The sequence below is a fragment of the Vespa mandarinia genome, chromosome 11 (assembly GCF_050613455.1).
Source record: "Vespa mandarinia isolate Hongniang chromosome 11, ASM5061345v1, whole genome shotgun sequence".
NCBI classification, from domain to species: domain Eukaryota; kingdom Metazoa; phylum Arthropoda; class Insecta; order Hymenoptera; family Vespidae; genus Vespa; species Vespa mandarinia.
Genome location: NC_140820.1, coordinates 6,462,501 through 6,480,000, shown reverse-complemented (window position 1 = coordinate 6,480,000; position 17,500 = coordinate 6,462,501). Strand labels below are relative to the sequence as shown.

Sequence of the window (17,500 nt, the reverse complement as noted above, 5' to 3'; positions counted from 1 at the left end):
TCTATATAATTAATTATATATAATCTATTATATATATATATACAGATTTTTTATTCGATTCTAATATCATATATATAAATTATTGATTTAAGTTAAATTGATTTATATATATATATATATATATATATATATATATATATATATATTATATTTGATATATATAATATAATATTTATTATATATAATTAATTATATATAATCTATTATATATATATACACACACACATACAGATTTTTTATTCGATTCTAATATCATATATATAAATTATTGATTTAAGTTAAATTGATTTATATATATATATATATATATATATATATATATATATATATATATATATAAATAAATATATATATATATAATATTTGTTTTGTTTGTTTCTAATATCATATATATTAATCGTTGATTTATATACATATACGTATATATATATATATAGAAATGTATATTCTTTCGTTCGTTTTTAATATCATATATTTTAATTCATTATTTCAAAATAAATTAATTAATTATTAAAAATAAATATTATATATTTTTTATTTATCTATAGATACGCTTGACTTTTTTTATTTCTGATTACGTTAGATTATATCTTCGAGCTTTATTAATATTGATAAATGATTGAGCCTAAGTATTATTTTCTTTTGTCGTATATGAATATCGTTATTATATATGTAAATAGTTATTTAGACGATGTTTATATATATTTGTATATATCTACGCTTGTTTGTTTATTTATTAGAAGTTACTATAATAATAGTTTATACGATTAATAATAGTTAGTACGTTGTTTCGCAACAGTTAAGATTTTCGATGTTCTTTCTAATTTTGTTTTTTTAAATGTATGACGTTTGGGAATTGTATTATATGAAAAAGAAATGAAAAAAAAAAAGAAAAAAGAAAAAAAAGGAAAAGACAATATATGAATTATAAATTCAAACATATTTAGATCAATGGTTAGACGTTTAATAGTTAATCCATGATTAGAGTTGAAGAATTTTATAATTGATTCATTTGATTCCGTTCTATTTGACTTGCTTTTCTTTTTTCGAGGAATGAAATTTATTAATTATTAATAGATATAATAAAATATTGTAAATAATGTAATAGTAGATGTTTAGAATTGTTGTTCAATAGTTATTGTAATTAAAATTATATGACTTCATAGAATTCCATTTAGAAGATACTTAGATGTTATTTAAATTAAAGATTTGTATCATTTCGCGATATTTTTAGTGAATCAGTTTTCTTTTTTAGCTTCTAAATAAGAAAAAGATAAGAAGAATTCGTTTGTCACTTTATAAATTTTTTTTGTTTTTTGGTCTAGGTAGAACAAAGAACTGTTAAATTGATAGCGTGCATGCGATAATAAGTTTTTCTTATCTAAACATAGCTTTACTTCCAAAGTACATCGAAACAATAATTTTTGACGATGCTTCGCGTTTAAAAAGAAGAAAAAAACAAAGGAAAAAAAAAATAACAATAAAAGACAAAAAAATCTAAAAAATTGGAACTATATTGGAAAATGATATTTTTAATATAAAGAAATTAGAAAAATTAATTTGTACAGATGAAACGTGTGAATAATTTAATGGTAAATGTTTATTTAACGTTTATTTATTTAAACGTTATTAAGCAATTACCCAAAGTTAATAGTTTTTCTCGATTTTTTTTCTTTCTATTTTTTCCTCTTCCCCCCACCCCACCCACTATTAAGAATAAATTACCCTCCTTTAAGAATAAATTTCAGCAAATATATATATATATATATATATATATGTTATAATGGAAGATTCAGAAAAAAGATGTTTAAATGTTGTAATGCTATGATTAGAATTTTGGGATTAGGAAAAGAAGAAATTTCGTTCGATCATCTACTTTCTATTTTCTAAATTAAAAATACCGAAATGAATATTATAATGATAGACATTTGGATGACTTTTAAATATTATTTAATTATTAGAATTATTTCATTTCATAATATTTTTCTTTCAGTTTTTTTTTTCTTTTTTAATATAATGATAAAATCTTACATAAAAAAAAAAACGGAAAGAAAAAAGAAAAAAAAAAGAAAAAAAATAAAAAAAGAAACGAACAATACAACAATGATAAATATTGAAAAGATTTTTAGAGGATACTACATTGCGATTAGAATCGTACAATTTCGTAACTTCGTTCAATCTGCTTTCTCTTTCTACTACTTTTCTTTTTCTTCTTTTCTCTTTTTTTTTCTTTTTTTTTTTTTCTTTTTTTTTTCTTTTTTTTTTTTCTTTTTTTCTTTCGTTTTTGTAGAGGAATGAGATTTTGGGAACCGCAAGGAACAACACGTAAGTCCCAAAACGATTTTTCGAGTGCCGATGGGATACGACGACTTAAGTATATCCAGGAACGTATTCACGAACACGGTCCAGACCCCGAAAATGGTCTGGCGCCACTTCGGATCATCCATTTTACGCCACTTGTTCTCTTCCCCTTTCCCCACTCTCTCTTTTTCTCATTCTTTTTCTTCGTGAGAGACAGAGAGAGAGAGAGAGAGAGAGAGAGAGAGAGAGAGAGAGAGAGAGAGAGAGCTTCCCTGTTTGAGGGCTGCTCGTTCGTTTAGAGCATTATTCCACGAAGGAGACTCGTGTTAATCTTGGCTTTGTCGGTTGTTGATTCATTCGACTTTTTTTTTTTTATTTTATTTTTTGTTTTGTTTTGTTTTAATTTCTTTTTTCTTGTCTTAGATTTCACGCGAGAATTCTTTCCTACCCTTCCACGCCTCCCCCCCGCCGACCACTTCGGAAATACGTTGACATTTTTATAAATTCGATTATGTCTGGTCTTCGATTCAATTCGTAATTATTATAAATGATTACTATGATTCGATGACTTTTAAAGTCATTCGATGGTCGTATAAAAATTGTAAAAGTTTGTGATTGTCATAATATCGTGAAAGAATTTTAGTTTTAAATTGAATTTAAATTGAAATTTAAAGAAAGAGAAAAAAGAAAGGAAAAGAGAATAATTTATTTTATTAAAATGATTTATATAGTTAGGTGTTAATTGATATAGTATATGATTATTAAGAATAAAGAAGAAAAACAGAAAGAATTGAAAATAGAAAATCGAATCAAACTGTCTAATAAAACGAAATTCTAATCATAAACTAAGCTTTTAAACATCATCCGAACGATATATTTGTTATTATAAAATTTATTTATTTATTTATATTTGTTTTTCATTATGAGATACCATTGTTAATTACTGCCTGTCTACAAATTTTAATCAATTTATTATTATTTATCGTCAATTATCGTTTATAAGTTGTTATGATCAGTATTTCTTTATTTTCCGTAAATTAATTAATTATTATTATTATTATTATTATTATTATTATTATTATTATTATTATTATTATTATTAATAAATAAATTAATTCATTATTATTATCGTTATTATTATTATTATTATTATTATTATTATTATTAATAAATAAATTAATTTATTATTATTATCATTATTATTATTATATTGTATTTCATAATATTTTCTCAATTTTCTTCTTTATAATATTTTTTGTATTTATTTTCGTTTCACTTGCTATAAATAACTTTTCAATTCGGAACGAAATGAATTCGAAATGATTAAAAAAAAAAAAAAAGAAAAGGCAAAAAAGGAAGAAGGAAAGAAAAAAAGAAAGAAAGAAAGAAAGAAAAGCAAACCAATGTTATATACCTACGCATTTTGTTCATCAGCCGACGCACGAAGAAAACGAATGATAATGGATTCCAGAAACTTAATAAGTATAATTTATTCACATCCGTGACTCGATTATAAAAGGATTTCTTTTTTTAATTATTTTTTATTTTTATTATCAATTAATTTATTTTAATTATTAATTAATTTATCATAAAAAAAATTCAATCTGATGTCTGTTAATTATTCTTATTATTATTATTTGAATTATTATTATTATTATTCGAATTATTATATTTATTATTATTTGAATTATTATTATTATTGCTATTATTATTATTATTATTATTAACGTTATTATTCTAATCCTATGACGTAGAATATTATTCGATTAACATCGAAAATGAATTTTGTACGTTTTCATATAAAAATATATTTTGCTTTGAAAATGATTGTTAAATTTTTAATAATTATCAAAAATGGCATTGGCTTAAAAGAAAACTTTGACTTGTTGTTAACGTACTCGTTAAAAAAGGCCAAAACATAGTTTTATCGAGCACCGAGTGATAACTTATCGCTCTAATGGGTACCCTTCGAACGATTACTTCACATCCGCTCGAAACACACATTCCTAATCAGTGCGTTCTAAGCGCATCGTTTATTTATGTATACATATATATATATATTCTTTTTTTGTTTTGTTTCTTTTTTTATTCTTATAAACATTAGCACTTTTTTCACGCTCTCGTTACAAATTTTCTTCTCTTTGAATTTAAATTCGTCTAATTTTCTAACGATCACGAATCTCGATCGTTAGAAGAACATTGGAACATTAATCCTTAGAAAATCTATGAATGAAAATTTACATATATAAAATATGACTCGTATGATTAGTTGAATGTAATTGTATTGTAATAAATATAATTAGAATATTATTTTCGATATTCGCACAATTTCTTCTTTCTTTTCTTTTTTTTTGTGCGAAAGGGAGAAGATTAGAAATGTATGCGGATTTGATAAGAAATTTATTCTTTTTTTTTTTTTTTTTTTTTTTTTTTTTTTTTTTTTTTAATTAAAAACAGAATTTGATTATTTTATATAATAATTTTATATAAGATTTTATATTGTATGAATTTTATAACAATAAATGTTCTCACGGATTATCTAGTTATATATATATATAAATATTGGATTGTCCGAAAAGTTCATGCCGACTTTGAAGAAAAATTGAAACGCAGCACATTTAAATTTTGGTATACATTTGCTCTACAAATTTTCTCTATTTTTCAGGCAACTTGAAAATTCTGTCCTTCCAGACTCTCTCAGGTTTTTCGGTGAAAATGTCCATTAAGGAAATTTTATAATTATCAAAATAGGTGGAAATCTGAGGGGCGTGATATCTGGTGAATATTGTGGATGAAGTAGAATATTCCAACCGAGCTTCAACAACTTTTGTCGAGTTGTCAAGTACACATGAGGCAGCTCATTGTCCTGATGAAACACAACGCCTTTCCGATTCGCTATTTCTGAATATTTTTTGTTCTATTGTTGTCTTTAATTTATCTAATTGGGAGCAATATTTTTCTGAATTTATCGTCTCGTTGTTTGATAAAAGTTTATAATGCAGGATTTCTTTCCAATCCCATCAGACACAAAGCATAATCTTCTTGGTTCATTCCTCTTTCCGCAAGATCTTTTTTGCTCAACGTTATTATATATGATCTATTTTTCATTCCGCGTCAATATTTGTTTCAAAAATGATGTCATCCCGTAGCGTTTATGGAACGAGTCGCAAATGGAAATACGATTCATTAGATTTTTCTCGGAAAAATTGTGGGGAATCCATGCATCTAAATGATTTATGTACCCAAGCTTCATCAAAGTGCTTATGGATGGCGGATTTTGATATTTTTAATATTTCTGCTAATCTACGTGTCGTAGAGCTGCAGGATTATTTTCGACCAATATTTTAATTTGATCTTCATCTGTCGTGGACCTTCATCTATTGGGATCTTCTTAATCTTCAAAGTTGAAATCACCAGCTTTAAATCTAGAAAATCACTTCCGCATAATTCTTTCAGCTATAGTATCTTCACTATAAACAGCACATATCTTGTTTGCTATTTATGTGGTATTTTTTGACTTTCCGGCAAAAAAAAAAGCATTAAATGATTATAATGCACTTTGTTCGTTTCCATATTTAACACACAAAAGTTAACTTATCGTAACCAAAATTTTTTCTAAATATACCTAAAGTACCGCTTTTTTAAATATGCATGTCATTGGCTTTCAATGGTCATGATGTATTTAAACCTGTTCTAAAATCGGCAAGAACTTCTCGAACGACCCAATATTTAAAATATATATATATTTAATATATATATAATAATAATATATATATAATAATAATATATATAAATATATATATTATATAATAAATATATAATATATTATATAATAAATATATAATATATATATATTTAAAGATGTTTAATTGTTTAGGAACTACTTAAATATGAATTAAACATAATTATTAATTTTAAATTCTATTTTATTTGAAAAATTAATATTCGAAATTTTATATAAAAATGCAAGAATATTAAAAAATAAGGAATGTCTATATGACGTTTAGAATTTATTCTGATTAGAATTGCATGATTTTATAGCTGTTTCGTTCATTCTTCTTCTTCTTATTATATATATATATCTTTTTTAGCAATGAAAAAAAGACCTTTGAAAAACTATATACTATGATAAAATATATAACGTGAATATTTAATAGTGATAGGTGTTTAAATAATTTAGCTTAAAAGTTACTACGATTAGAATTCTATGATTTCATATTAGTTTCGTTCATTGTTCTTTCTTTTATAATTACTTTTTTTTCTTAATAATGAAATTTAAAATTAAATATGAAAACAAAAAAGTATATGATTTTTATAATAGTAAATATTTAAATAACGTTTAGAATTTATTGAGATTAGAATTATACGATTTTGATAGCTACGTACGATTCACGTCTTTTTATTTTTCTTTTTTATTTTTAACGAAATAAAAGATTTATCTTTTTAAATTTCTCCAATATCAAATTTAAATTTAAAATAAAAAATAAACATTCATCATATGTTCAAAGAAAAAAAAAAAAAAAAAAAAAAAGAAAGAAAGAAAAGAAAAAAGAAAGAAAAAGAAAATATAATACAATTTATTTATATACTCTCGCTATGGGCAATGATCATTTGATCTCTTGATATCTTAATCTCTTGATCTCGATCATTCATTCCTTGTCATTCTATTAATCATCTATTAATCATTTTCACGTCTATATCATTTGCTATTAAGTATATTATCACAAGCATCATTTATTTATTTTTATTTCGTTAAACAACACATCTATCTCGTTCTATTTCTTCGTTCGTTCAAAAGAAAAAAGAAAAAAAAATTAAAAAAAAGAAAATAAATAAATAAATAAATAAAAAATAGAAAGATCGTTCCGAGTGAATGTTGTCAAGTTGTACCAAATGTGAGACGCAAACACTTTTACAGATCATATATATATATATATATGCATATATATATACATATATACATATTTAGACACTTACACGTGCATAATGGAAGATCGAAAGAAAAAGGACGTCGTTGCGTTGGTATAGTCGAGCAATGTACGTACACGCTTACGTAGGCGTCGAACGTGAATACGAACGAGCGACGTTCGGTCATAAAGCAACGAACGGTTCGCTCGTAGGTCCCATGGTAGTCCGAATGGGAGGGGGTAATCCATGAGGGCCTATATGCCCCACCATACGGATCTCTCACACCCGGCATATCCTGAAACAATGCCTGTCCGTATCGCGATACGATTCCGTGCCTCGACATTCGATATCGCATCCTCTTTATCACGAAACGAAAAGCGTGTCCTCTCGTCTTCTTTGACCGAACGACAAGTGCCAGGGACGATAGGGAAACGTGGAAAGAAAAAGATTAAAAGTTTGAAATAAAATAATTAAAAAAAAATAAATAAATAAATAAGTAAAACTAAAGATGGGTACCTCCCCCTCCCCCATATATTATAGTTTCTTATTAGTTTTCAATATTTTATTTTGAAACGATTCGTTGGAAGTTTCGGCGTGTAGATTCAATTGCTAACGTAAAATATTCGGTTTAATCGTTTTATTTATCTTTGATTTGTAGAAATTAATTGATTAAAATTTTTTAATGGATTAATTTAAAAAATGTCATATTTAACAAGATGTTATTGGTTTTGCTGTTCTTTTTTCTTTTTTTTTCTTTTTTTCTTTTTGTCTTGAACTAGTATTACTTCTAATATTTTAATTTCAGTTTGATTCATACGAAATTTTTATATTGAATTTGTATTCAGTTTTATATTAAATTTGTAAAGTTATTTTTAATCTACGAAATTGATTGATTAAGATTTTCTAAATGATAAATTTAAAAAATGTTGCATTTAGAGTAAAATGTTATAGTTTTTCTATGGTACTAATATCACTTTTAATATTTTACTTTAAGTTTTGATTCATTGAAAATTTTTATATTCAATCTGTTAAGGAGCTTTAATTTATTATTTTATATATATTTTAATCTATGAAATTAATTGATTAAAGTTTTTGTAAACGATAAATTAAAAAAAAGTTGTATTTACATAAAATGTTATAATTTATTATGCGATTTAAATGTTAATTTAAAAGTTGATGCATCTTAAGTTCGAAGTAAAATTTTACAGTGTGTTCTTTTTATATTTAAAAAACATGTGATATTTAAAGAAACATTTTTAAATTTAATTTATACAAGCATTTTTATTTAAAAATTAATTGAATTAAATCTTTTAAACGATAAATCTCACCAAATTTGTGCCCAAAGAAAATTATTTACTCGATTTGAAAATTAATTCATATTTATTTTATCATTATCGTTAAATCATTCAAATTAAATTAAATTTCGTTCCGCCTACTTATTATTTAATACATTTTTTTCTTTCTTTTTTTTCTTTTTTTTTTTTACAAGAGACACCTACTATATGTAGAACAGAATTTAGATGATATAAATTATATTATTAAAATAAAATGATTTGTATTAAATAATAAAAGAATAAAAATTATTTGTATTAAATAGCAAGATAATATTCAATAATCGAAATTTTTTATTTCTTAAAATAAATTTAATAAATTTAATATTGACGAAAACAAATTATTTTAATTAGACAAAAAATATATATAAAATATGAAAAAACTTCGAAAGTTCGAATTTTTATTGCAAAGAAAAAAATACTTCTTCAGCTTCGTATCCCCCTTTTTTTTTAAGTCTGAGATAGTTAGATAGTTCGAGTGATATCATGTGTACAACATATGGAGTCATGGTTCTGATCTTATTTTTTATATTAACGATACTGTAACTGCTTACAATTGCTATATTTTATTATTAATAGTTATTGAACTTTTAAGAGTATAGAATAAACTTCTTTCTTCTTTTTTAAATCGTTATTAGATGCTATTTATTTATTTTTATTTCATTAGGATTTTTACTACATTTAAAATATTAATAATGTATAATAATTACCTCACATTCATAGACACACATTTTATATTAAAAATATTAAAAATATATAATACTTGACTATAATATTTAACGTTATTATTGTGTTTATGTATATATCTATACATATATATATATATATATATATATATATATATATATATATCTATAATATATATATCTATAATCAAACTTGTGAATAAAAATAATATATTCAAAATATTACCTATAAAATTCGTTTGTTCGGATATATTGTATGAATTTTAGAATGAAACATTTAGTTTAAATTTTTATTTTTATTTATTACGTACTCATGATTATTAAAATGAAATTTCTAAGAATGTTCTAATTGTAAGATAACTTTCAAACATGTCAAATAAATTCTTCGTATAGGAAAAATGGCAAGTCATCCGCAAAAATGGCCATTTAGATAAGAAACAGCTCGTATAATCGTATGGAAGAATTTATATATATATATATATATATATATATATATATATATAATTTATTATTTAAGTATAATATTATATATAGATTTATATATAATTTATTATTTATATATAATATTATATATAAATTTATATATATATATATAAATAATAAATATGTATATTTGTAGTAATTTGTATAAATATATATATATATATATATATATATATATATATATATATATTAATTTAATCATAAAAAATGGAAAATCATAATGAAGAAATCGTAATAAATTTTTATATCGTTAAAAAATAATGACATTCGCGTAAATTTATGCATCTTATTAAACGAACTATACAAACTCGCACGCATGCACATTCGATTTGCAATGTAAAGTTGTAAATGCGAAGTGAACGTCATGTTAGTGTTACTTCGTACCAATTACAGGATAATTTATCGTCCGTCTGTTAATGCTTTGCTTTTGCTCACAATTCTTTTTTCTTTCTTTTTTTTTCTTTCCTTCTTCTCTTATTTTTTCTTTTCAATGATTATTTTTTGCTTTCTAATTTCCTTACAAATGACAGTTGAAGTTTTTTTATTTCTTCTTCTTCCTTTTTCTATCTTTTTTTTTTTAATATTTAATAGGCAGACGCAAATGTAATCGAATATATGTAAAAGGAATTTTTTGGTTAATCGAGTAACGATTTTTTCGCCACCGAATTTCATATAATTTACCAACAAATTAAATTTCATTATTCAAATTTTAATCAATTCACCTTCTTTTTCGAGAATAAAACGATATCTTAATTGTTTTTATATTGTACCATACTGTTAATTCAGTAAATTTATATTCGTCAAATTTCGTAGCGTCTACCCTTCTTCTGTTTTTCTTTTTTTTTTTTTTTTTTTTTTGTAAACACCGTCCTTTTTTATCGAATTCTTTTACTATGCGGATATTTTCTTCATCACAATATTTTCACGTTAATTCGATAATAATTAGATGCAAATAATTCCATAATAAATAAATAAAATATAATCGTTATGTAGATACATGTAGATATCTACAATAAAGTATCTTTTTTTTTAAATAATATGCTTTGTTTAAAAATTATTTTACCTTTCTCTCTCTCTCTCTCTCTCTCTCTCTCTCTCACTCTCTCTCTCTCTCTTTCTCTCTCCATTTTATTTATATTCGACGAAACGTCATTATTATTCTTTTTTCTTTTTTATTATTGTTTAAGATATTATATTCGTGTCATTAACTATTTTTTGTCTAGATGAGATTAGAAATAAATTGAAAAACGATTAGAATGGTAATATAAAAAAACAACTTTTATAACAGACAAGAAACAATTCTATCGTTACTATGGTTATAATAAATTCGACTTGATAATTGAAAACTAGGAGTATAGTTATTGTCCAAGTACGTAAGTACATAATCCTACTTTTTATCAACATTTTTTTGCGGTTTCTGCGGGAAGCAACTATTTAGATAAAAGTCGTCTAAACAATGCCGGTGCCGGCATGTCCCGTGATGCTTCATACAATTTATTACTATAAGTTTAGTATATACGTAGCATATACATAAATATATATATATATATATATAGAATGTGTGTGTGTATGCGTGTGGAATATGTATGATTCAAGAACTTATCTATAACACTATTTAACATCGTTCCACCTACACGATGAATTATCTTACATCAAAGTGTTTTATCGTTTCTAGGTTTATCATGCTTTACAAGTCTGGAATTTTCGTAATTAAAAGAATTTTTAATATAAGAGTTTTGAGTTTCTTCATTTTTTGTGAATTTGTGAATTTCCTTTTTTATTTTCTTTTTTTTTTTTTCTTAATTTTCGTATAAAAATATGTGTCAGTAATTTATCATATGTGTATATATATATATATATTTATGTAGATATAAATATAGATATAAATATATATTTAAATTAATTGTATAATAGATTGAATTGTTAATATTCTCCACTTACACGATGAATTATTTTACATTAGAATTGAAATGTTTTATCATTTTTAGATCAAGTTGGATTAGTAATATGGAGACCGAAACTTCCGAAATGTTGATAAAAATGTTTAACCACAGATAAGTTTTAATATTACATTTGTGGTATATCTCATGATTATTTCTTTCTTTATTTCTTTATTTCTCCTTTTCTTTTCTTTGTATTTGTTTAGATTACGTTAAAAAATTTACGCACTTTCTATGCAACGTATTTTACGTAAGTATAATGTAAAAATATTACATATAAAAATCTTACATATATGTAGATATATAATTATATATACTATAACTTTTAATAATAATTTTATTGCAAATAAAAATATTTCAATTTTTGTCTTAATATCCTCTTATATATTATGATATTTTATTTTGTATTTTTGTTTCTATACATTTTCCTTATTTCGTTCTTTTTTAAATTTGTTCTTTTTCTTTTTTGTTTTCTTCTTCTTTTTTAAATTACGATATGGGAAAAATATTTTTAGAATCAAAACTTGCGTGTTTTGGTACCATTGAAAAATTTCTCATGCTCGTTACATCGGCCAGGAGTGATCGTAGCTGTTTACAAAGAATAGCTTTTAAAAATGCAGATATGCATGGAAGGATAAAAATAAAGAAAAAAAGAAAAAGCTCTCTCTCTCTCTCTCTCTCTCTCTCTCTCTCTCTCTATCTCTGTCTCTGTCTCTATCTCTGTCTCTGTCACTATCTCTGTCTCTGACTCTGTCTCTGTCTCTATCTCTGTTTCCGTCTCTGTCTCTGTCTCTGTTTCTGTCTCTGTCTCTGTCTTTCTATATATCGTATGTTGATTGTGATTATCTCGTTGAGATAATACGTACCGGCGTGGATTCGCACGTTATTAGCGATTTTATTGACTGTGACCAAAAAAGAGAGAGAGAGAGAGAAAAGACAGATATATGTATACACAGACAGAGAAAGGAAAAGAAAATGAAGAAAAACATTAAAAAAAGAAAGAAAAAGATTGATTTAATAAGTATATATTAAAATGTTTCGTTTACTGAATTAACAACGATTGGGAATCTAAATTTAAAATTGTCTTTTATTTTTTCGAGATGGGGGTGAGCGCGTGAGAAAAAGAAAAAATTCTTTTTCAATATCTTTTTTCATCCATTTTATTTCTTTTTCTTCTGTTTCTCTTTCTTAGTTTTTTTTTTCCTTCTTAGGAGCTATACTTCGGAGAAAGAGAGAAAAAAAGAGAGAGAGAGAGAAAGAGAGAGAGAGAGAGAGAGAGAGAGAGAGAGAAAGAGAGAGAGAGAGGTCCTAATATGGGATAATTTTTTCAAGAAAAAAATTAAATGGGGGTAGCTGCAGGTTAATCTTTACGGCAATATTTTTGCGACCGAATGTAATGGCGGACGACTCGTGATTGGCTTTAAAGGATGATTTTAATTGCTGCCGGAGTTAAAGGAATATCTTTTTTCCACGTATCTAATAAGGAGGACTAATGGATGTTTAAAAAAAAAAGATAAAAAAGTTAAAGCGAGAAAGAGAGAGAGAGAGAGAGAGAGAGAGAGAGAGAGAGAGAGAGAGAGAGAATATATCTGAACGGGGAAATTATAAAGCAATGTCACCTGTTTTTGGAGACTGTTTCGATCGACAAATGTTAATTTTTCCCTCTCTCTCTCCTTCTCCTCCAATCGTAGAAATATTTCTGTTTTTATTTCTTTGATTATTATTTTATTTTATTTTATTCCTTTCTTTTTTTTTTTTTTTTTTCTTTGATATATTATATACTTGTCGTGTCTTCTTTGATACAATTCATTTCTGATTATTTTTATTTTTTAGATTTCTTTTTTTCTTTTTTTTTTTATTTTAACGTTATTTACGTACATCTCGTGATTTTGTTTAACCGCGATCAAAATTTATTTAGACGAATTTTGCACAACATTTATATTTTTTTCATAAAAGATCATATTTTTATTCGAGATTGTATTTCTGTCACTTTAGATAATTACAAATATTTTTGTTCCTTTTTTTTTTACTTTTTTTTCTTCGCATTATGTATAGATAATATATTTTTTGACGTCTCATTAGTAAGATTAATATTTTTATTTTGTAAAAATATTTTTTCGAATAATTTTTAATCTCGTCGTACGAGGTCGTATTCTTTTCTTTTCTTTTTTTTTTTTTTTTTTAATCAGATCGAATTTCCATAACTTTTGTTGCATTATTACAAACATCTTTTACTATTTCATGTATTGTTACACATCTCGTAGTTATCAGTGTCAATATAAAGAAACATTTATTTATCTTTTTAATTGTTTTTCATGTCATAGTTCAAAAGTCGTGTCGACTTTTTAATCGAGATCGAAAATATTGTCACGTTGCTCCCGAATAATTTCATTAAAATTATGCGCTTATATTACGACATTACGGAGTAAAAAATAAATATTACGTCGGTATTGAGTTTGAGAAAGTAAAAAGAAATAAATGAATAAATAAAGAAGAGAAAATATTTCCCTAATAAATTTTATTTATTCATCGATTGTAATATGTCATCGAATGTGACGTAGTTGCAATATATCATTGCAATATGTCATCGAACGTAACGGAAAATTAATTCGGTTGATATTAAAATAAGCTTGCTTGGAAATAAAATATTAATCAATGATAATAATAATAATGATGACTTACGTGTAATCAGTCGGAACTCGGCATTCTCGTCGGCAGTCCAGTCCAAAGATTCGATAAGTTCCCGATGATAGATGATCTATCCTATCGGCGATCGATAGAAATTAGGATGAAGATTAACAATAACAAATTCTTCGTTTGGTTTTCACAAATATCCTTCCCACGTAAGATTTTGGCCTATAATTTTAGTCCACCGTTTTTCAATGATCAAATTAATTTCAACGCACTGGCTCGTGTGTCTTGAAGTTTATCGTTTAAATCATTTCGTTTCTTGTTTTTTTTTTCTTTTTTTTTTTTTGTACGAAGAAATGTTCAGTTTCCAGAATTAGAAACACAGAGTTTTCCAATGTTTTTCTTTTATCTTTCAATAGAAATAAGACGAAGAAAAAGAAATAGAAATAGAAATAGAAATAGAATTAGAAATAGAGAGAAAGAGAAAGAAGAAACAAGAATATGATGAAAAATATCAGTGAAAGTTTCCAAAAGTTTTTTCTTTCATCATTTGTTGATTCATCAACCGGTAAAAGTCTCTTTCGGTATTAACAGTTTGTCACAATGATCACACACATATCTCCATAAAAATCAATCGTATTTTTTTGTCCCAATGGCGATATAATCGTCGAAATCACTCGGTCCTTTTTTCTTCTATTACACCCGCGAGTATAGAAATCGGATAATAAACACCGTAAACGTCGTTATTAAAAAAAAAAAAGATCACATGATATTTAACAAAATCATAATATCCAACATCATGTCCATCGTTCCTTAATAAATTCACTCTCTCTCTCTCCCCCTTCCTCCTTCTCTCTCTCCCTCTCTCTCTCTCTCTTTGTTTCTTTCTCTCTCTTATGATCAATATTAATCACGAATAAAATAATATCGAGATTAACAAAAATATATAAAGAACTGACCGAAGAAAATTGATGGAAGAAAGATTAAAGGGTGAGAGAAAGAAAGAGAAAGAAACAAAATAACAACAGTAATATCAACAATAACATCAACAACAACATTGACGACAACAACAACAACAACAATAACAACAACATCAGCAGCAGCAGTAGTAGCGGGACAACAGTAACAGCAACAACAATAACAATAACAACGGTCAACAACAACAACGAAGAATTCGTTACTTTTAACGAATGAACGAACGAACGAACGAGGATGTTCTAAAGAGTTAATAACAACAACGTTGCGGCAGATTCGGTAGGATCATCAGCACCAGGAGAAGAAGGATCGGCAACAGCAGTAACACCAGCACCAGCACCAGCAAGCACCAGTATCAGTATCAGCAGCAGAGTATAGCAGCAGAGCAGCGCAGGACGTGGTGCAGTCGATGACTGCGGCTCAGAAACTGTCCTGGACAGTCACCTCTCTCTCTCGTGGCACTCCACAGTCCGGCGCTCTTGAGAAGAAGAGTGAGAACGTATAAGATATGAGGGAAAGAGATGGTAGATGATTATCGAGAAGGGAAAGAGGGAGAAAGAGAGAGAAAGAGAGAGAGAGAAAGAGAAAGGTAGTGGTTAGAGAGAGGTAGATAAGTAGAGGTAGACCCAAAGAAGAAGGCCGGAATATAAAGGAGGCCGGAATAGGCTGTTGGAGGCCGGAGAATTCTACCCGAATCGAAACGGATTTAACCGAGTAAAGCCGAGTATACAAAGGAGATATGGCGAAGAGTCAAAGTAGTGTGCTGTCTGATGGTAGAGGGGAGAGAAAGAGAGAGAGAGAGAGAGAGAGAGAGAGAGAGAAAGAGAGAGAAAGAGAGAGAAAAAGAAAGAGAGAAAGAAAGAGAAAGAGAGAGAGAGAGAGAGAAAGAGAGGGACGTTAGCGTGGTAACCCAGGCGTGGAGTCTCTCTGGTTATTGGAGCTGGTATCACAACTAAAAAAAGTGATTCTTACACATTAACTTTTATACTTTCTGTCTGTGTGTGTGTAGCATCTGTTTCGTTCTTAACTACAGTATACGTGCAGTATACGTGCGGCGTGGTTTATATATATATATGTGTATATATGTATAATGTGTATATATATATATATGTATGTATATATGTATGTATGTCAGTATATGTTCCGTATCTCTGTATGGGTTGGGTTATATCCAACTAACGTTGAAAGAAGGCGGGCTGTTGTGACTATCTAAAGCTCCTTGGTAAATGGTCGGAGGCGGAGTTCTCAACGCCCCCGCGTTCACTCAGAATGAATTCGAAGATAGTGAGTGGTCAATGAGATTTCCGTTTGTGTTGGCTTTAGTTGAAAATCAAGGAGAGGACGATACCAACTATCGTGTTTGTCGCCGCCCTCTACTACTACTACTACACTACTATTACACACTACTACTATTATTACTACTACTACTATTACTACTACTACTAATACTACTACTGAAGATAGCAAACAACAAACTGAATTTTCACTAAAGCCTTTTTCGCTCGGACTAAACCTATCTCTTTCTTTCCCTTTCTCTCTTTCTCTCTCTTTTTCTTTCTTTCGCTTTATTTCAACCTTTTCTCCCTTCCACATTTACCGACCTATAATATCCGACCAGATCGCTCCCAGGATAAACCACACAGGATCGTTCCTCAGTGGATATCTCAGGCTATCCGTGCCGCCTCGTATACGCTGACTTATGGACTCCCCTTGTGTTCCTTCCCTTTCTCATATCTCCTTTCACCCTTTCTTTATTCTCTCTCTCTCTCTCTCTTTCTTTCTTGTTCTTGCATGCTCTCTCTCTCTCTTTCTTTCTTGTTCTTGCATGCTCTCTCTCTCTCCCTCTCTTTCTCTTTCTTTATTTCTTTCTTTTTCTTTCTTTCTTCCTTCCTCCCTTTTCTCTAGTATGTCTACTGTAATCTGGCATCAAGAGCAATTGCGAAGTTTCCCCCTTTGTTAACACCAGCCCTTTCGTGAGACCTCTCTTTCTCTCTCTCACTCTCTCTCTCTTTCTATCTTGTCGGTCTTTTGAATTTTCTTTACATTATTTTGGACTTGATGGTTAATCGTAACAACAATTCGTTCGAGAGAATTGTTGATTTCATAGGGTAAAGGATTTTATTATTTTCGCAGGGTTTGTTTTTTGTATTTTTCGACAGATCGCAAAATGTCAGGTAAAAATTAAATTTGAATTTTTGATTCTATCTTTCTTTTTTTCTTAGCCCGTTTATCTTTCTCTTCTTTA

General features: G+C 26.8%; 1 protein-coding gene across 6 annotated transcripts in view; it reads right to left on the bottom strand.

The window, feature by feature from the left end:
* LOC118441534 (uncharacterized) overlaps positions 1–16,003 on the bottom strand; it is an 80,047-nt gene extending 64,044 nt beyond the window's left edge. For 2 of the 6 annotated variants that reach the window (XM_085660204.1, XM_085660210.1), the window contains exon 1: positions 14,332–15,693. The gene's annotated coding sequence lies outside the window, so the exon portion shown is untranslated. The other 4 variants (XM_085660207.1, XM_085660206.1, XM_085660205.1 and 1 more) reach the window with 4 other exon arrangements.
* Positions 16,004–17,500: the final 1,497 nt, after the last annotated feature.